Source organism: Suricata suricatta, chromosome 8, assembly GCF_006229205.1.
Source record: "Suricata suricatta isolate VVHF042 chromosome 8, meerkat_22Aug2017_6uvM2_HiC, whole genome shotgun sequence".
NCBI lineage: Eukaryota > Metazoa > Chordata > Mammalia > Carnivora > Herpestidae > Suricata > Suricata suricatta.
The window spans coordinates 26892119-26913238 of NC_043707.1; positions in this window are offsets into that span (position 1 = coordinate 26892119).

Consider the following 21120-nt stretch of genomic DNA (forward strand, 5'->3'; position numbering starts at 1 on the left):
CCAGACTGTCTCTTCTCTGTCTCTTACCTCTTGCTTTAGGGTCTGTCTTCATGGCTCTCGGGTGTGTGGCTCATGCCTTCACTTATTATGGTCTCGGCTCAGAATCCTGTCCTGGTCACTCAGCACCCTCATGGCCCCATGCCCCTCCCAGTCTATTTCATTACCTGCTTTATTGTCTTTATACCAATGTCATTACCTCACTGTGTGTAGCTGGTCTCCCCCACTCTCCTGGATGGTAAGCTCTAGTGGCCATGGTGGCAGCGTTCAGGGTTGGGCACATGTATGGTCCCATCTGCCTTCATGTTGACAACACACAGAATTCAGAAGGCATTCCTGGGTCTTTCCTCCCCTTCCACATCCCAAAGCCTGGCCCAAGTTCAATCAATATTCATTGAAATATATATGTATATATACACATATGTATGCACACATAAATATATGTATATTGGTATATATTCATTGCATTATATGTAATTATATTATCTATGGCACACATATACCCATATGTGTATTACACGTATATTTGTATAAATAAGTATGTATACATAACACATATTACACATACACATATATACACAAAATATATATACATGAATGAATGGATTTCAGAGAGTCCATTTGGAGTGACTCTATTGCTTTTAGAGATGGTGAAAGATCTGACAAGCCCCATGTCAACATGGATGTTCCAATTGATGAAAATGCTTTCATTGGGAAAACAAGGCATGGTTCTTGACATGAGGACCGCCTCATACACCAAGGAAGCAGGGCCATAATTTTAAAGATAATCTTTTCTGTCGTGATCCCCCTCCCACCTCACCCCACACCAGCTTGTCCGGCTTTAGATACATTTGCACATCCTGCCTTAATTTGATTAGCGACAGATGCTATTATCTGAGGAAATCTAAATTGCCTCTTCCTGTGCTAATGAACTACTGTACCAAGTGCATGGGGGATTTGAGAATGAGATAGATTTATTAATGACCGCCTAATTAAAGGGACAGTTACAGAGTTCAGGTGGTGGGGTTGGCGGAGTTGAGGGGGGGAGTGTTTCTATTCCTTATAAGGATTGGCACTCTTCATGGCAAAATTAAAATGTTTTACACCTGGTTTAAAGCCTTCAATGTCACAACTTAGAAACCGAATAGAGAGTTAAGTTTAATTAAATGCGGTAGGACGTGACCCCCTCCTTCTGGTTGGGGGTGAGGTCTCTAGGCCTTTCTTTCCCAGCTGCCCCCCAGCCTCTCTCACAACCAGCCCTGCTACTACTTTTTTTAATCTAACACTGCTCTGAAAATCCAACTCTGAAACAAATGACTCTTTCCCTTCCTAAAGCGGAAGCCTGTATCTGAAGCATTTGGCCACATTGAGGACACACGAGTAACATTGTATGTGTCACTGACCCCCTTCCCTGACCCTCTGTCCAAAGTGCTTCCTATCCACCAAAGGAGCACAGTAAAAAGGGATTCTGTAATTGAAACTTCACTCCTCCGTCACCCACTTCGCGTGAAACGCAAAGTCGGCTGTGACTAGCTGTGTTTAGACTTCGGAAGACGTAAAAGCCGGTCATGTTCTAAACTAAGAACATGACTTGGCTTGCTGTTCTAAGCCAATCTAATTATCCTGAAATGCATGAAGGGATACTTGGTTTCACTGGACCAAGAGCTACTCCGGGGGCAGCAGACAGAAGGGGGGGGGCTCCCAGCAGGAGAAGCAAAGGGGGAGAAGGGGAGAGCAGTGCCTGGAAATGAACTGGTTTATAGCAGCACTGGTTCCAATGCTGCCACCTCTCCCGACACCACACTTTGGTTTTACAGCAGCTCTTGGAGTCTCTACACCTGCCACTGAGCATCTGCATCCCCGGAAAGCCGGCCCTGGTGCCCATCAGAGGCCCGGGATAACCAACTGGAGTGAGGGCTGCTTTTTGAAGCATCTGAGAGGGAAACCGAAGCCTGGAGAGGCTCGACCTCCATCGAGGTCACTAGAAGTTACTCCAGCACCACAAGGAAGGAATGTAACAGAAAGGTCAGTTGGCGTGGGCCAGTGGGCTGCAGGAGAGAAGCAAAAGGAAAATCAGGCCAGACAAAAAAGGAGATTTCTTCCATGAAGATCATCTATCCATTTTTTTTTAATTTTTTAATGTTTTATTTATTTTTGAGAGAGAGAGAGACAGCATGATCAGGGAAGGGTCAGAGAGAGAGGGAGACACAGAATCTGAAGCAGGCTCCAGGCTCCAAGCTAGCTGTCAGCACAGAGCCTGATGAGGGGCTCAAACCCACAAACCATGAGATCATGACCTGAGCTGAAGCTGGACGCCTAACCGACTGAGCCACCCAGGCGCCCCCATCCATCCATTTTTAAAAAGTCGTTCTCCAAATTATCTTTAATATCCCAGCCCCATCGCGAGGGAAAGCGGTTTTGCCATTCTCTTTGTGCCTCCAGCCAAAAGGCGGAGAGGCTGGGCGAAAGAAGCGAGCCCTTTAATTCTGTTAACCAAACACGCCGTGTAAAATGACCAGTTCACTTGCAGAGGCCCTAGAGTTCAGCGTCCCTAGAAATATTGATTTTTTCTTTGAAGACTCACCCAAGGATTTCTCAGAGAATGTTGTGATTTGGGTTACAATGTTTGTAATAGACCCAGAGAACAGGAGAGACATGTTTTCCAGCTGTATGCATGAGAATAATCTCATCCATTTATATAATGAATAGTAGTCTATTCCACGAGATTTCCCCAGTCGGTCTGCTATGTCTTCTTTTATAAAATAAATAGAGGTGCACAGTGAAATCCTCAGCTTCTCCATTGCAGAACCCAGTGGAAGTTTAAAATTGGTCTCCCCTGGTAAGAAATCATGACTGCCTTCTTAGGCTGTTACAATGGAGAAGTTACATGGCCCAGAGATGCCATATTTCTCTCAGGCTTGCAAATAGCAACTACAGCATCAGCATTCTGGGTTTCAAAAGGAGGGGAATAGATTGGTCCAAAGCTAACCAAAGTGTTCCCCAGAAGAGAGACCAGCAGTCCACATAAGTGTTTTTAGCTCTGGCTTGTAGGACACAGTGTCCATATTGACATCACTCCTGTCGTAGCTCGTGGGCCCTTAAGACAGTGTCCTCTGTGCTGAGCAGATACTTGGGGTGATGTCAAGCAAGAAGTTTGGACCAACAGACATGGCTGGGGGTACAGGAAATAGGCTCACACCTCCTGGGGAGGAGGTCTGGCTAGAGGTGGCATGGAAGAGTCCAGACTGGTAGAAGACTGGAGTTCAGGTCCGGGATCATCATGTGGGAAACTGGCACCAAACCCTACGGGAAAGGGGGAAACAGACTGGGGACCAGCTTCCCAGTGGACTGAAGTCTGGGAAGCAAGCCTAGGGGGCTGAGAGTACCTGGCCTGCACATTCTGTAGAGGGGTCAAGGGGGATTGAACAGACAGTACCTGAAGGTGATTTTGCAGTTGAGATGCAACCAGAGTAAATCAACCAAAGTCTTGGTGACGGAGGAAAACCCTTACATGGGGCCAATGGCAAAGCTGTCAGAGCTCCTCAAGAGAGGCCATGAAAACCCTGAGGCCTGAGAAGTAGGACTTGAGAACTGTCCCTACATTTCTACACAGAGAAGTAATTCTCCTTCTCGTGTATTATGAACCTACCATGTGCCAGGCACTCGCACCTTTTAAGAACTATTGCTGACATTTCCCACAGCTAGACCAGAAAGTTACCCCCAGTCTCCCATTCTGGGGAACTGAGACCAAGACCTTATAACCTAGAATGTTGTAGCTGGAATGGGAACCCAATGCATGTGATTCCAAGGTCATTGTTTTTGTCAGACTCTTCCTCCTTCAGACAGAAGTCGGTGGCCTTTAAGGGTGGGGAAGCAGAGGGTTTGAGATAGCAGAGAGATGTTCCTCTACAGGTGTAAGAAGTCAGCGAGCACACGCAAGACCTCTGGGACTCCACCACCTGCTCTCCGCCAGGCTCCCGCTCGCTCAAGGATAGGGTGTGCCAACCTCGTGATTTTCAAATCTCTGGTGCGAGTGGGGATGGGGCTAGAGCACTCAAGTACTGATGGGTTGCACTTATCCGACTTGAAAATATGTCCCATGGTGCTATTATGCCATCAGATCATGGATTCACAGGGGCTGATTCCCACCTGGGGCAAGACATGCCGAGAGCTGGGAGATAAGACATACCTGGGGGACAGTTTCCTGCTACAGTTGGCAACAGGGTCTGTGCTGTCCTTTGAGTCAGACCCTTTGCCTGAGGGATGTGGGGTGCGTGAGGTGTCTTTGCACAGATTCCTAAACTTCAGTGAGGCCAGCGTGGAGCCCTATTGTCAGAGGAGGTAAACTCTGTCAAGTACACTTTGAGAACAACTCTTCCAAGGCTGTTTGTTCCGGGGAGGTCGAGGATGCACTCAAAGGTGCTTTGGGGGATTTTGAGGTGGTGTGGGATGGCTTCTCCAGAAAGAGCAGATTTCAGGCAATCCTACATGCCGACATACCACAAATCCCTAACATGGCAGGTGGGACATATGACATCTCCCCGCCACCAAAGACACCACTGTGTCTCCACTAAGCTGCTGATTATAGTTAAGAAATTCAAACCTCTCTTAGGGCACCTGGGTGGCTCAGTTGGTTGAGCCTGATTTCAGTTCAGGTCATGATTCCAGGATCATGGGATTGAGCCCGATGGGTTCCATACTGAGCTTGGAGACTGCTTAAGATTCTCTCTCCCTCTGCCCCTCCCCCACTTGCTCTCTCTCTCTCTCTCTCTCTCTCTCAAATTAAAAAAAACGCACTAAAAAAAAAAGAGATGTAGGGGTGCATGGGTGGCTCAGTCAATTAAGTGTCCGACTTCAGCTCAGGTCATGATCTCGCAGTTCATGGTTTCGAGCCCCGTGTCTCTGCTGACCACTATAAACCTGGAGCCTGCTTTGGATTGTGTGTCTCCCTCTCTTTCTGCCCCTCCCCCACTGGCACTCTATGTCTCTCTCAAAAATAAATAAACATTAAAAATACAAGAAAGAAATGCAAATCTCTCTCCATTTCCTGGAGGTCCTGGTGTGAAGAGTCAGATCTTAGAAACTAAGTCTTCCCTGGGCAAGAGCTTTTCAACTCTACTTTTGCACAAGTGAGGCCAGAGACAAAATATGACTTTCCTAGGAGGACCCAGTAGTGACTGGAGGACTTGGTTTCAAATTCAATCTCGTGACACCCTGAATCACAGTGGATATTGTTGTTTTTTAAGAGAAAGGGTGTACCATATCACACCAATCCATCAAGAGCTCTCTAAATTCACCAAGGGAGGAAGGTGAAGCAAGGGTGTGGAGTTCCCACCTTTGGATCTCACAATCTGTCACTTCTATACAGACAGGATCCTAGATTTCACTTTCTTTGCTTCAAATGGAATGAGTGCCTTTCAACTTGGGCATCCCAAGAAGGAGGTTTTCTGGTCTCACTTTTTTACCATAAGCTAAGTACAGAGTCAAGGCTCCAGCCCCAGCCCTTGAGTAACTGCCACTTCCTCATCATTGGAAGATGCATTGCCAGGAGAGAGAATCAAAGAAAACTGTCACTTTTTCCACAGCCACTCTCTGTTGTCATACTCTGCTCCTGAGTCAGGTATGTAATAGGATGAAGACATAAAAGAACGAATTCTACCAGAAATCCAGAGGATGGGGTGGTGGGCTAATAACACCCCAGCAGCCCCCTGGCACACGTGATACTATGTAAATCACAGATAGAATGATAAAAATTCTACCAAAAAAATGGGCAGAAATGTCTTCATATGGACACCTCCCACTCTGGCATGGAGAAGAGGTGCTTCTTAATAGCTAATTCGAAAAGTGTTTTATCATGAAGGTGGAGGACAGAACCTTAGCTAGGACTCCCAAATCCCACCCCACTGGATAGCTATTCCACTGCTGTTTTTTATGGTTGTCCTTATTCCATGGGGAAGATCTGACTAGCAATGCTGCAGGAAAAATATCTTTCCCATATAGGACCCAGGTCACTTCTTCCCTCTGTAGAGTGTTTTCCATGGACAAAACCCCACCCAGCCCATTGGTAGGAGACAAGAGCATAGATGAGCAGGAGCTGAAGCAGAACCAATGGGCTTGGTAAAAAGAGTGGTCCCTTCCCGAACTAAATCTCTGGGTCCTTATTTTATATGGCCAGATTGACCAGAATTTTAATGGTGTGGGTGGACAGATGTGATGGTGGCGGATGTGAGTTGGTAGCTTGAATTAGATCATTAAAAAGAAATGTCATTATCACAGATTTTCAGCCTAACCATGATGATGAAATTGATTAATCATTTAGGCAGCTTGTATTTATTGAACCATGGAGCTGACTACAAACATGGTTGGTCCCTCCACTCTTGGAATATTACAGATTCCCTGGGAGACAGAGAAGAGACAAATATTATACTTAAAAATTGATGCACTGTGATGAGTGCCACATGGAAGAACGCCATGGTTCTCCAAGAGCACGGGTATGTGAAGCCAGCTCTATTTATGCAGGAACTGGACAAGGCTTTCTGCCTCACTGTTTTTCACCGTTCCTCTAAATGAGCCAATTGCTCAACCCAAGCTTCGAATCGTAACAGTATTTGGTTTTGCAGAGTATGGCATCATTTTCAGTGCATACTTTTCATTACTGAAGGGATGGAAATTCCAGTGGCTGAAGGCAAGACTTTAGAGATACGGCGTCCACTTCCCAGAGCAGAAGACTATAGTTAATGATTAAGTTCAGTGCCATTCAACTGAGACACTTATATTAATCAGAACAAATGGAATATACATAAGTATATAATTCTATATATAATATTAAAATATAGATATTATATCTATATTATACTTATGCTATAATATTAAAACATTGTGTAATGGTAAATATTAATAATATTATATGCATTAATATAATACAGAATTGTTACTTATAAATAATTAATAATTAGAAAGTTACAGATAGAAAAAATTGATTTTAAAGAATTGGCTTATGCTATTATGGAGACTGGAAAGTCCAAAATCTGCAGGAGAGACTCAGATAAGAGATGGCATTGGAGTTCAAGTCCAAAGAGCATGCGCTTCAGAATTCCCTCTTGTTCGAGGAAGATCAGTCTGTGTTTTATTCAGGCCTTCAACTGATTAGAGGAGGCCCACCCACAGGAGGAAGGCCAATCTGCTTTCCGAAGTTCACAGATTTAAATGTTAATCTCATCCAGAAAGCAACCTCGCAGAAATATCCAGAGTAATGTTTGACCACATATCTAGGCACGGTGGCCCAGCCAGATTGACACATAGAGTTAACAAACACAGGGCACCTGGGTGGCTCAGTTGGTTAAGCATCTGACTTCAGCTCAGGTCATAATCTTGCAGTTCGTGGGTTCAAGCTCCACATCAGGCTCTGTGCTGACAGCTCAGAGCCTGGAGCCTGCTTCAGATTCTGTATTTCCCTCTCTCTCTGACCCTCTCCTGCTCCCGCTGTCTCTGTCTCTCAAAAATAAATAAAAAACATTAAAAAAAATTAACAAACAAAACACCCTTCAAATAAGCTCAAATGTTGCATGAAGAGGGAAAAGTCGAGAGGCTCTGTGGTGTTTGGAGACGCTCTTGGAGGAGATGGGAGTGAAGCTGAGTGTAATTAGAACAGAAAGAGTTAAGGAGGAAAGCAGTGAATGTGGTGAAGACAGAATGCTTGGTTTCCAGTATTTCCTAAACATTAGGCACGGTGATTAAGACACAATCATCATGTTCACTATGAACCGTAACCCTGGGGCGGGAGTGGGTGTGGGAGGGCATACAGGTCCCTGGAATATTCCTTAACTGGCCCACACCCACCTCCTGAACCTTTAAAGCCCTTTGTGAGTGGAGAACCAATAGTAAGAACCACTGGTCTTACGTATCTGCCAGTTCTGTATGGAAAATCATAGAACTTCTCAGAATATAGCCTCAGTTTCTGTTTGCCTGTCTCATAACACACACATTATTGGTTAAACCCTTATGGTCTCAAGCCCTGCCTTACTTATTATCTCTGAGCTTCCAAAGCCCAGCATGGTATTCTGGTTCACTTACTAGTTATGTGAGAGATGGACTTGTCCCCTAGAGAAGAAAAGAGGGGCTGGAAAGGTGGGTGATAGTCTCCCCCCAAAACTCACACACTTAGGTTCTCTGTGATCATTCTTAACTTCTCCAAGTCCAGCGTGTAAAGAATCCCTCACTTTCTCTCCCAGCCTCCCCACTCCACTGCAGCGATGTGCAGATTAATAGTGAATTCCTACCCTTTTGTGGATCACTTTCCTTTCCTAGCCTTGTGGCAGCAGAGGGATTCTTCCTTATTTGATGTTATAAAACACAGCAACCCTGAGTTTCAGCTTGCCAATGAAAGGGACCCTTATGAATGGGTATATTTCCGTAGACCCACACAATAGGCCTAATTGCGTGGGTTTGGGGTGTAAGTGGAGGTCGTTTGATTACTAGCTGTTTTGTACCAGGAAAGTGCACATTAATTATTTAAGAGATGGACTTATAATTATCGTAAGCCTTAAGTAATTACCTATAATTTTGGCAAGGGTTAGAAGAACTGATAGTCTAGCAAATTCAGGTTTTAGTCATTAGTAAGATCATAATTACATTTAAATTGCAAAATGAAAATTATGCAATTTATCTCCCCAATAATGCATAAACATTACAGTGATTGTAGGTTTTAATGGACTATAAAAACGAGAGCAGCAATGGGCAGTCAGGGGCAATCTCAGCCCCTTGCTATTATTTTATATTTTAACTGCTTCTTCCATGCCACCTCGCTGTCCTCTCCTCCTTGGGTTAGCTGCACGACAGTCTATAGCTCAGAGGAAACTACCTAGGGCTATCACAGAGCCAAAAAAATCCTTTCCAACATGGGTTTTTATTGGAATGAGATTATCATACCCATTTTGCAGATGAGGATGCTCATGCTCAAGGAGGGGACCATCTGCTTTTGCAGCTAGATGGCTGGGATGGAGCCTCGCACACCAGTGCTTTGTGTCTGGTTGTCTCTCCACCCCTTCATGCCCTCTTCAGGGTCAGGACCCATTCTGTTGCATGTAAGGCGTTGGATGGGCTGGCATGGCTGGGCAAACACAGCCATGCTCTGCTGAGGCATCAGATTATGACATTTTCACAGGACGCCCCTCGCCTAAAGTCTCTCCTCTGGGTGCCCAATACACCTGCAACATGAAGCTCAGATATCGCCTCCCATGTGAAGCACTTGCTGGGGCAGAAGACCTCCTCCCCTTGCTTTGTTTCTATACCGGCCTGGTAAATATCTCCATCGTGATTCACACTCATAGACAACAAGCCACAAGACAATACAACCGACTCCCTCCCTGGGCTGAGAGACCTCAAGAAATCATCCTAGTTCATGGATCTTTGGCCGTCGATGGAAGCTGAGGAAATGTTTATTAACTGAGTCAATCAGCGAATCCCTCACGTATTACTTGTCCACTCTGCTCATCGTCTTCTGTTAGAGGCAGCGCTGGTTCTAAAGGAAGGTAATAACGGTATCTAGAAACCCTGCAACCCAGCCAAGAGAAACAAACAGCGGGTGACAGACAAAATGACAATGCCGACATATTTATTACCGCTGAACAAACTGCACCAGTGTTGGAAGTGTTTGCTTAGATCCGTTATAAATTTTTCTCCCCTGGAAGGCCACAGAAGTTGCCCAGACACCTATCTGCCTTGCTTAATCAGGTTCAGTTTTACCTAGATGCAAGAAGATAAATATTTCCCGTTGTCATCATCTAATTATGGGATGATATCAACAATAAATATTGACTGAGAACTTAATCTGTGCCAGGCTCCATGCTGGGAAGTAGGACACCAAAAAGAACAAACTCCAGCCTGTGCGTTAGTCGGAGAGACAGACTCAGGCAGTGAAACAGATGTATGCTCTTAATCAATAAGAGCTACAAGATTGGGGAATGGGGGGACGTGGAGGGGTGGATGAGGGTGAAATGCCCCAAGTGGTGAGGGCAGAGAGAGAGCCTAAGGGAGACTGGGGTTTTGAGAGCCCCTTGAAAGATAGGAAACATTTCAATAATCCAGGAAGAAGGATTGGACTGGCCATTCCAAGACTAGGTAACACTACAGCTAAAAACATGAGCTGTGGAGAGCCTGGGTGGCTCAGTAGGTTAAGCATCTGACTCTTGATTTCAGCTCAGGTCATGATCTCATGGCCATGAGATCGAGCCCCACTTTGGGCTCCATACTGACAGAGCTCACAGCCTGCCTGAGAATCTCTCTCTCTTCCACTCTTTCTGACCCTCCCCCATGTGCAGGCAGTCATGCGCTTTTTCTCTCTCACTCAAAATAAATAAACATTTAAAGAATAAAATAAAAAAATAAAAGCATGAGCTGTGTTCAGGTTGCACCGTTGATGTTCCAAGCTGTGCCATCTTGATGAGCCCTTAGAATCGTAGCTCCTATAGATTGCTGATTCTCTTTAGTTTCCCTATCCAACGCGGATCCTATGTTCTGATCCCAGCTCAAACTTCAGTGAGGGGGGTACTATTTGGATGGCCCACTGCCACCATCATCCTATCGTCATCGTGGCTCAAAATGAAGGGAGATCCCCTTAGATAATGCTGTTTTGCAGAAATGATATGTTTGCATGCCTGGTTTTTTTTTTTTTAAGTTTATTTTGAGAGAGACCAAGCCAGCATGAGTTAGGGAGGTGCAGAGAGAGAGGGAGGCAGAGAATCCCAAGCAGGATCCATACTGTCAGCATGGAGCTTGATGTGGGGCTCCAACTCAGGAAACTATGTGATTGTGACCTGAGCTGAACCCAAGAGTAGACGCTTAAATGACTGAGCCACCCAGGCACCCTTTCATATCTGTTTTGAGCAAAGACTAAACTTGTAGGTCAAGTGGCCTTGGTTCCAGGAGCTTGATGCTCATAATTAGGACACAGAATTAGAACACAGTGTTGCTGGATGAAATTTGCTTGATTAGGAAACTTAACTACTTCCAGAACTCAGCTCCCATTGCCCAGAAGAATCAGTTGTAGATACAACTCAAAAAGAAAGGAAAAAGAAAGAAAGCTAAGTGAGTATTTCTTCTCACATGACTGTCCAGTGCTGAATATTATGAGGACTAGCAAACCAATGTCATACAATCTCTACCCCTTAGAAAACTTTGTGACTAATGGAAGATAAGAGGGGAGATCAGACAAGTAGATGTAGGGCTTTATGATAAGGGAGAATATAATGGCCATGAAGATGTGGTAAGTGCAGTAGGGCAGAGAGTGTGATCACTTCTGCTGGGAACACTGGCTGCCATTTTTGATTAAGGTTTTGGCATTTAAACTCCATCTTGAAAGAAAGGTAGGATTCGGCGTGTTAGAGGTAAAGGAATGAATTCACAGAGGAAGCAGCCCCTATAAAGGCAGGCAAATGGGTGGAAAAACACACATCATGTGTGCTCATTGAAATTATCTTGGGTGCAAGTGACTTAAAAATCAACTTTCCATAGCTCTGGTAAAATGGAAATTGACAGTAAGGCTCTCAAAGTTGGGAGGCTGGCAGGGGACTAGCTAGTCGTGGTGACAAATGGGACAAAGGGGCTTGAAAATCATCAGGACTCACTGTGACCACCTCCATCTCTGATTCTCTCAGCTTGTCATTTTTATTATTCTAGACTATCTGTCTCCTCCTGGTGGGAAACACGGTGCCACTCTCCTGTTAGCATACCTGCTGGATTCTGGTTCAAGTTCTAAAATCCTGTGCCAAAGGTCAGTCTGGCTTGAATGTCCATTCCTATACCGATAGTGTGGGCAGAGAAGAGGTTGGGGGATCATATAAAAACACAGCATTGGTAAGAATAATAGTTCTGAATCTGCTTTCTGAACTTGAGAAAAAGCACTTATGCTAAGGAAAGGAGGGGTGGGGAACAATACAAAGCATATTTACAAGAAGAAAATAAAGTGTGAACCAAGAAAGTAAGAGATGCCTCAAAATACAAAGTAGGAGTATGGAAGACGTGGTCAGAAACGTTGGCCAGAGACAATCACAATGCACATTGAATGGTGGGCGATGATGTACGATTTTTGTGTTTGAGACAATATTCAGCACCAGTGAGTTTTGAGCAGATGCTTTTTATCATATCATTTAACCTGGCTTTTCACTGGCTCTCCATTAAACCAAGCCACTGTGGATTAGATGGAAGGAAGCTTATCAGATAGAAAAAAATGTTGAGATTTTATCACAAAGACTAGGCAGATACACTGGGTAGGGTAGAGATAATAATATAAAGCATCCATTTGAATGCATTTTCCCTACAAGATAAAGGCTAATTTTAATCCTGAGTGCCCGAGTGCTTAGGCATACAGAAAGTAGAGGTGGTCGCATTGCCTTAAGTCTGCTTCCCAGAACTATGCCCTTCTGGCCTCCAGACCCCACGGGACTGGCTCTTCATACCCACCTTGGTGCATTGGAGCTCATCAGCCTGTAGATTTACACAGCTGACAGGCAAGTTCTAGATCTCATTTAATAAAATACACCCCTTGTATAGAGGATGAAACCAGTTGACCTTATGGGGACTTGGATTGTAGTTTTCCTTTGGAGAATGAACACAAGCCCTTCTTTCCAAAGACATGGTGTTTCCCCTCACATTAGGCTGGAGGGATTTGTGGGATTTCCTGACATGTTGCTACCAGAACCACCATGTCCAAAGAGAAAGCATTATTTCGATGCTCTCCCAGGGACTCAGGGTTTCTAAGCTTTGCCCTGCCCTTCTTCATTAGTTTGATTCAAGCTGAATGTACTTATGAGGAACCAACAGACTGTGTTTCTTCAATTGAGGAGTAGCTTTCTTTCTTGCGTGGGCTGGAGTTTTCTGCATATGAGTGAGCAGTAACAAGGCCAGTGCAGAAATACTAACTTCTCAAGAAATGAGGGTAGCTGGGCTGAGTCAAGGAGTTTGATAGCAGCAAATGAGCTTGGAAGACCATCAGTTATCCTTGCCAAAGGCTGGTTTCCAATGTCCCGACTGGAGGGTGAGTAGTCTTCATTCCAGGCACAGTGAAGGCTGTCTCATTCTTGGGTAGGGATTAGGTCTGGAATTGCTTAGACATGAGCCCCCTACAAAATCTTGGAGGGCTTGCTGCCCATGTGTTCATCCACGGAACATGAGAGGCATGGAATATCTGTGCCTGGGGTCAAGATGGAAGAGCTGTTGACCGGGCTGGCTCAGATTTTGTGCACATGTATCTGAGAAGACTCGTGCGTGCATGAGGCACTCCTGGAATGGGTGGTCGGTCGGGAAGAGGGGCAGCCAAGAATGATCACCAGGCTGTCCTCAGAAGTCACAGAGACTGAGCCAATGTCAGCCGTGTGGCCCAGAAGTTGAGACACGGTGTGTAAAGGTGAGGGCAGGCTCAGGCATGGTGGAGCAGACATCTGTACAGACAGCATGGGTACCAGCTTCAATGAGAGTAGGCAGGATGTATATGGAAGGTCAGGTGGAGTGGGTCCATGTTAGGCGAGGCCCCTTCATTCATGGTAAGACCCAGCAAGCTTCCAGAAATGGACCAGGTTGGAGCACAACAAAGACTCCAAGAGCCAGGTAGGTGTGGAGATCTCATTTTGGTAGGCTGGCATTCCAGAAAGGACTCAGAGCCCCCAAAAAGATGAGGGCATGAAGCGGGGTAGCTGGGGACAGTAGAGTGGGCTTCAAGCAGAAGCCATTACTCTGGTGTGCAGATGCTGGGCAGACTAGGTATGCAAGAAGAGTCGTAACTTCCAGACTCCCTGGGACATTGTCCTCGGTCTGGTCCAAGTTCCTTTGTCCCAAGTGCTATTGGACTCTGAGACTGAGGCTGCTGAGTGACATTCTGGCTCCATCAGACCCAGAACTATACCTTAGCTTCCTCTGTGGTGTCCCTCAGTCTAGCAGGGGGTTGGGGCTAAGGACGACCAGCACAGGGAAGTGTCTGGGGGCCTGACCCTGTCATGGAGACATTTTCTAATTAGATCCAGAAGGCTAGTAATGGCAAAAGAAGATTCCCCAGACTCTGGCCTACTAAAATTTCCTTTGGAAGGATGCTTGTCTGTCACAGGTACTACAAAAGGCTTCTTGATGACCTAAAATGTCACCCCCAAGTCCAAGATTATTATTTCTTTATTCCATTCTACAAAGCTGAGGCCTTTGGTATGTAGTTAAAGTGGTCACTTGTTTTATCTTATACATGTAATACATGCTGATCATGGAACAGAGAGAAAAATGTTAATAGAAATAAGCAGCATTTTCTGAAGATGACTACGGTCTCTGAAGGATAAATAGCTAAAACTGGCGAATGAAGAAAGACCTTACAAATCTCATGGTAATTTTTCCCTGGGATATCGGTGCTGTTTGGCCGTCGCTTGTGGAGATGCAGAGCTGATCTTTCTGTTAACAAATGCATGACAGGCAAGTGAGGGCATGGAGGGCACAAAATGGGAGAAGCCCAAAAAAACTCTTCTTTTTGATTTTTTACATGCATTTTCATACTTCCATTTGAGCGGAGACTTGTCTGGTGTATTTGAAAATTCACTTCAAAGGCAATAATAAAATCTTGGTGCAAGAGAAATTGAGACGCTTTCCAATTTCCCGACTTCAATAAAATGCTCCCCAGCACAGCTCTGAAAGTCACTCTGCACAGGAAATTGACAGCCATGGTTCATTTCCAAGGTGATGAGGGAGGGGACAGTGAGGATAGCACAGGAACTGGGAGACACTGTCTCACCAGCATTTGGTGCCAAGCTTTCAGGACCGTGGCCAGTGAAAGATCTGAGTGGGGGCTATGGGGCTTCTGAAACTTGAGGCAACATGATACTTACCAGCAGAGGGCGCTCAAAAGGACAGACCCGGGAGAACCACTCCAGTGGAGACAATGGGTGTTGTGTCTGGGTGCTTAAACGGATCCAGATTATCCGTGTGGCTCAGGTTAGAGAACAAGCCCAGCCAGGAGCATCTCCCTTCTCCCTCTGGCATGTATCTTGATTGCCCTCCCATGAGCCCATCGCCCCCCACACCCCTTACTCATTCTCCCCAGATCTTGAGCCCTTCAGTCATTCTTGGGCTTCTGCTACTGACCTCAGACTTACTTTGTTTTCATGACAGTCCAGATTTTATAGCCGTCAGGATATTTGTCTGCCCAGCGCAACTCTTTCCAGGCCTGAGCTTTGACTCCACATCTCCATTCACTCTGATCCTTTGAGACCCTTCCAAGAAAGTGAACTCCAATAAAGAACAGCAGTCAGGGTTTAATCCTATGTTGGTTGGATAGAAACGCTTTATTGGAATTAGGTCAAAAGGATGAGACTACAGGCAACTAGACTGGATTCAGGGCTGAGCGCTCTCTGTCCTTTGGGAAAATGAAGGCTAAATCTGATTCAGAGAGAAAGGCAAGCCAGACCACCGCTCCACACAGACCACAGTCAGTAGGTTGCAGGCTGGGGCTCACCAAAGTATTACAATCCTCGTTTTCAAGTTGGAAGCTGACGAGCTGATGCAAGGTCCCCAACACTGAAATCTGCAGACCTGGGATGTGGCCTCAGGCACTATCATTATCCTTATTACATAGAAGAGAGACCCAAGGTCCATGACTTGGAAAAACTCATTCCCTAGAAGTAGGCAGGGAGAAGGAGGGATGGGTACTGAAAAGCCAGAAACTCACAGCTGTCCACTGCCCTGCCGTGTCTGCAGCCACTCTTCTCCCCTCGCCTGGGCTTCTTGAAACACTGTCTCTTAACATAATCCGATTCTCCAGATAGATACACCTGCAAACACTCCCACCTCTTTACTGAAAGGGAGCAAGGTAACTTCTTATCAGTCCTGCCTCCAGCTTCATGTCTGGAATCTCAGCTTGGCATTTACTTTGCCTCTACTTCTGCGAGAGCACATCTGAATATTTTGCAGTCTATGAAGTGGACGGTTAATTTAACTACCACCCACCCAGCCCACGAGCCATGTGAAGCAAACAAAAGAAGAGAGAGAAGGGAAATTATTTAAAATACAAAAATGCATATATGACACTGACCATGCACCTTATCTACACCAACCTGCTCCTTTCTCTCTCCAATTGTAGGTCTGTATCTCTGCCTTTCGGTGGGTGTCCAAAGTGACTCTTTATCTGTACCCACAACCTTCACAATTTTTCTATCTTCGTGGGTCTGTCCAGAAACCTTGGGGACATCCTTGGTCCTCTCTTTTTTTTCATTCTACATTAGTCTGTCTATAAGTCTCACTGGTTTTACTTTCAAAAATACATACAGAATCCATGGAGCACCTGAGTGGCTCAGGTGGTTAAGCGTCCAACTCTTGGTTTCTGCTCAGGTCACGATCTTGCGGATCGTGGGTTCAAGCCCCACATCAGGCTCCACTGACAGTGTGGGGCCTTGTTGGGATTTTTTCTCATCCTCTCTCTCTCTGCACCTCCCCTGCTCACAGTTTTTTCTCTCCCTCAAAAATAAAGAAATAAACTTAAAAATACATACATGAGGAATCCTACCACTCCACATCCTTTCCCTGTTACAAAATCCTGTTTCAAACACCACCAGCTCTTGCTAGGATTGCTACCAGAGCCTCCTAACTAGCCTTCCTCATCCTCCTCTTGCCCTGCTATAGTCTATTCTCAACACAGCAGCCAGAGTGAACCTGTTGAAAGGCCGTCAGATCAATACCCACCATCCTGCCTCTAACCTCCAGTGGCCTCCAGTAGTCTCTACCAGAAACCAGCTTCCTCAGCATGCCTGTGGGACATCCATGATCTGGACTCCATGACTCCCTGACCTCGTGACTCCATCCCTCACACTCCCTCTACGCCAACCACCCCTGACCTCTTCACTCCTTTCTGAATACAGCTAGCTTGTCGCCACCATAACATGTGTGCACCTGGCATCCCTTCTACTTGGAAATCTCTGCAGAGACTCATTTGCATGCCCTTCATGTCCTTATTCAAATGTCACCTTTTCAGGGAGGCCGGCCCTGATCCCAAGGCTTACATCTTTCTCCAACACGCTGTTCTGTTTCTCTGTGTCTATTTGCCTGTATATTTCTTATCACCTTCTAGCATGATATACATTTTGTTTATTTATGGGATTTTTAAAAATCTACATAAACACTATGAAGAAAGGGAATTTTGTCTGCTTCATTCATTACTTTGTCCCTTGGCCCAGACAGTGCTTGGGATATAAGAGATGCTTAATAAATACTTGTTGGATGAATGAATGAATGAATGAATATTTGAACTGCTCATGAGGACATAGCTGGTGTTCCACCAATCTCTTATGCTTCCCTCTTCCAGTATTTATTCCACTTCCCCTCCCCTTTTCCCAACACTTCAGCCAATGGGGGAAGACCCACGTTACGAAGACCCAATTCTGCATCCTGAGGGCCCTTAGCCCATGGTGTACCTGCCTGTGCAGAGTTGCCAGTGTCTCCCATGAACCTTTGTTACAGGTCAGAGTGGCATGACTGTCCCAGGGATGCCCTGAGTTCTGTTTGTACCTTGCCTATTCCCTCTACTACTCCAGTTGATCCTCCCAGCCAATAGGGTAACCACTTTTGTCCCAGTAAAATGAGTAGCAGGAAATATCTGGGTGGCAGCCTTGCTTCCAATTCCACCCTCTGTCCTAAGAGAGTCAGAATCATGGATATAGGGAGAGAAACACTCACAAATGGGTCATTAGGTATGTCCATGAGAGACGCCCTAGGCTCTTTCCCCTCTGTGTCACTGGACCCATGTGCTCTGGCCGCCACGTCCTTGGACCCTGGTGCACAACCTTCGTAAAGGCCACACCCAACTTTGAAGGTACTGTCTCCCAGCTGGCACTGTAATTGAGCCATCAGGGAGCCATTCCACCAAGCCGTAAAGTCAGATGCTTCTGGGTGATAGGATTCATGAGAAGAGTGGATCGCATAGGCATCAGCTCATTGCCTTTCTTCTCTGCCCGGGGAGTACATTCTTTGGTCAGAAGCAATGTTGTGTGAGACAGTGAATAATGTATTCAGTAACTTGACAGATGACAGGGCTGGCAGAGGCCTGACAGGCCAGGAAGGAGAAACAAAATCAAACCCGGAGTGAAGGCCTGCTCCATGAGGACATGTTGCCGAGGCCCCTGTGACGGGGAGTGGATCGGTGTAATTAACCCGCCACCAGGTAGCTAGATGACCTCCTGGAGGTATTTTATCATATTGATGCTCCCTAATGTCCACGGTTGGTTTCAAATATCAGCATCCAGGTCAGTCTAGAGCAGCAGCAGGTGACAAGGGAGCCTTGAGGAGAGGAAGTCCATATTGTTGAGCCTTTTCCTACCCTTTTATCCCTGGTCCTGTAGCTGCCATTTTGGTCTTGGCTTTTCTCATTGGTACTCAGGAATTTGCAGAAGAGGGAGATTAATATTAAAGGAAGAATCCACAATGAAAGGAATCTTTGAGTGAGCAATTTACACTGGCTACACATATTCTCATACTCTGGCCCATGTAAAAGTTCCATTCCACATAGCTCTTGCCCCACCACCTTGTCATCAATACCACCGTCTTGCTCCTTCCAACTTCTTGTTTATTGTAGCCACCCTAGCCTTCCATCCTGGACTTCTCTGTACACTTGATAGTGTCTACATTAGCAGCAGCCCTGTTGGTCCACAGAAATAGTGAGCTCCGGAATGATCACGGGCAATCACATCATTAGCTATGTTAGCTATTGTCTGTGATGACTTGGAGGAAGGAGAGCTCCAAGAAGTGACAGGAATATTGAAGATGAGGACAAGGGCACCCAAGGGTCTGGTCCCACCAGGGCACAACTGCTGGAGTAACGGAGCGTGGATCCTCTCCCAGCCCATTGCCATGGCTCAGGATTCATGTTCTGTTGCAGAGTGCCTGACCAATGCCACTCAGGTGTGCACCTCTGCTTCATGGTGGATCCAGACGGTGTCTCGTGGGAGGGAGGCCTTTTCCCCGAAGGGGACTGAGACACCCCAAACTCCACAAATGTCTGCTATACCAGACTCCTCAGTCCAAAGATCTGCAGAGGTTCAGGGCTCTTTAAGCAGGGATGGTTCTAGTGGCTGGGGGTTGGAGGGGGGGACCAGTACCCACAAGGGCCATCAACTGACTTGGAGAGCTGATGGATGATGAATGCTAGATGCTTCTTACCCCCCACGTCTCTGTCCGCTATCCATCCCCCAGCCATCTCCCCTCCCCCGCACCCCCTTCCACAGTCTGAACTACTGCTCCTCCTGCTTCACATATGATCACCAGCTGCAAACATCTCAGAGGTGAGCTTTGCCCCCCAGTGACCTGTGCTCTACCTTTCTTATTTATTTAATTTTGAGAGAGAGAGAGAGAGAGAGAGAGAGAGAGAGAGAGAGAATCCCAAGCAGGGTCTGTCAGTGCAAAGCCCGACGTGGGGCTTGAACCCATGACTCTCAAGATCGTGACCTGAGCCAGGGTGGGTTGCCTAGCCCACTGAGCCAGCCAGGTATCTGCAGTGTGCTCTCTTTTTTAAGGACGACCCTGATCTAAGGCACATTAAGTCAGCCCACACAGACCACCTGTGGCTGTAGTCGCCACAGCCCGCTGGCCCCAGCCTCAGCCCCTGGGCTTTCCTGACTTAGAAGCCTATAAAAGGCAGCCATGAAGGAAAGAGAAAAGCAGCTCATAAGCACCTGCACTCAGCCTCCTGACAGGTTTTCATTAGGTCTTCATGAAGTTTGGGCCAGGTGGTCCCTGAGGCCCTTTTGAATTGCCACCTGATCTGGCTCTGCCGGCTCCTTGCTCTGAGGATCCCAGAAGAGGCCCGCCATTCCTGCCTTCAGGTGTGAGACCCAGAACTGAGGCTTGGGCTGGGGACGAGGAAGGATTGTAGAGGGAGCTGCGGAGATGGTAAGGCCAGCTCCCGGAGGGGTTCTCTGCCAAACCCCCACCTCCTGACAGGGTCCCAGAGAAGGACTCCAGGCTAGGATGGCAGGGAGCCTTGATTCCAGCTCCAGCCCTTGCAGCCTGCTGGCTTTGTTGCTTGCATATTTCCCCTCTGAGCCTCAATTTCCCCCTTCCGGAGAGCATGGTAAAGAATAGCGTCCAGATAAGCATGAGCACACCTGTGCATGCATATTTCTCCTCCATGCAAGTAGTTAGGCTTCAGCAATGCATTTGATCCAAATTATTTTTTTAATAGTTTATTGTCAAATTGGTTTCCATATAATACCCAGTGCTTCTCCCCACAAGTGCCCCCCACCATGACCATCACCCCTTCCCTCCCTCCCCCTCCCCCTTCAGTCCATAATTCGTTTTCAGTATTCAGTAGTCTCCCTTGATCTGTGTCCCTCACTCTCCAATGTTCTCTTTCCCCCTTCCTCTCCCCATGGTCCCCTGCCAGGTCTCTCCTGTTAGACCTATGAATGCAGTTATTTTTTTAAATTTTTTTAATGTTTTATTTATTTTTTACTTATTTTTGAATGAGAGAGAGACAGCAGGGGCAGGGGAGTGTCAGAGAGAGAGGGAGACACAGAATCCAAAGACAGGCTCCAGGCTCTGAGCCATCAGCACAGAGCCCGACGTGGGGCTTGAACCCACGAACTGTGAGATGATGACCTGAGCCGAAGGACGCTCAACTGACTGAGCCACCCAGGTGCCCCTACATTATTTTCTTTAGTAGCCGCATCTAGCCTTTGGGCTTAAATACTATCAAATGGTAGTTGATCGATGAGAAAATGAGATTGTAGAAGGAATTAATTTATAGACGCCAAAGCGTCAAAGTCATTGGGGCAATCAAACCCAAGTATGTGTTCTGCCTCTCCACCTGTGTGATGAGCACCGAGTCTGGGACAGAGAGGCCTCCAGGATCATCGAGGTGCTGGTGAACATATGCTCAGTGTCCATGCTCACTAGTCTAGCCGACTCCACGCAGGCCGGCCTCGCTGCCATGAGCGAGATTTCAGTAGTGCTTGCCCCTCAGAGCATTTCCATATGCTAATAAGAATTAATAATTCATGCTCAGTAATCTGCCTGGTGTGTTCTTTTTTTTCCCTCCTGGTTTCCTTCGTGGGGGCCCAAAGCGGATCAGACATGATGTTTCCTGGAGGGAGGGCCAGGCTGTCTGCAGAG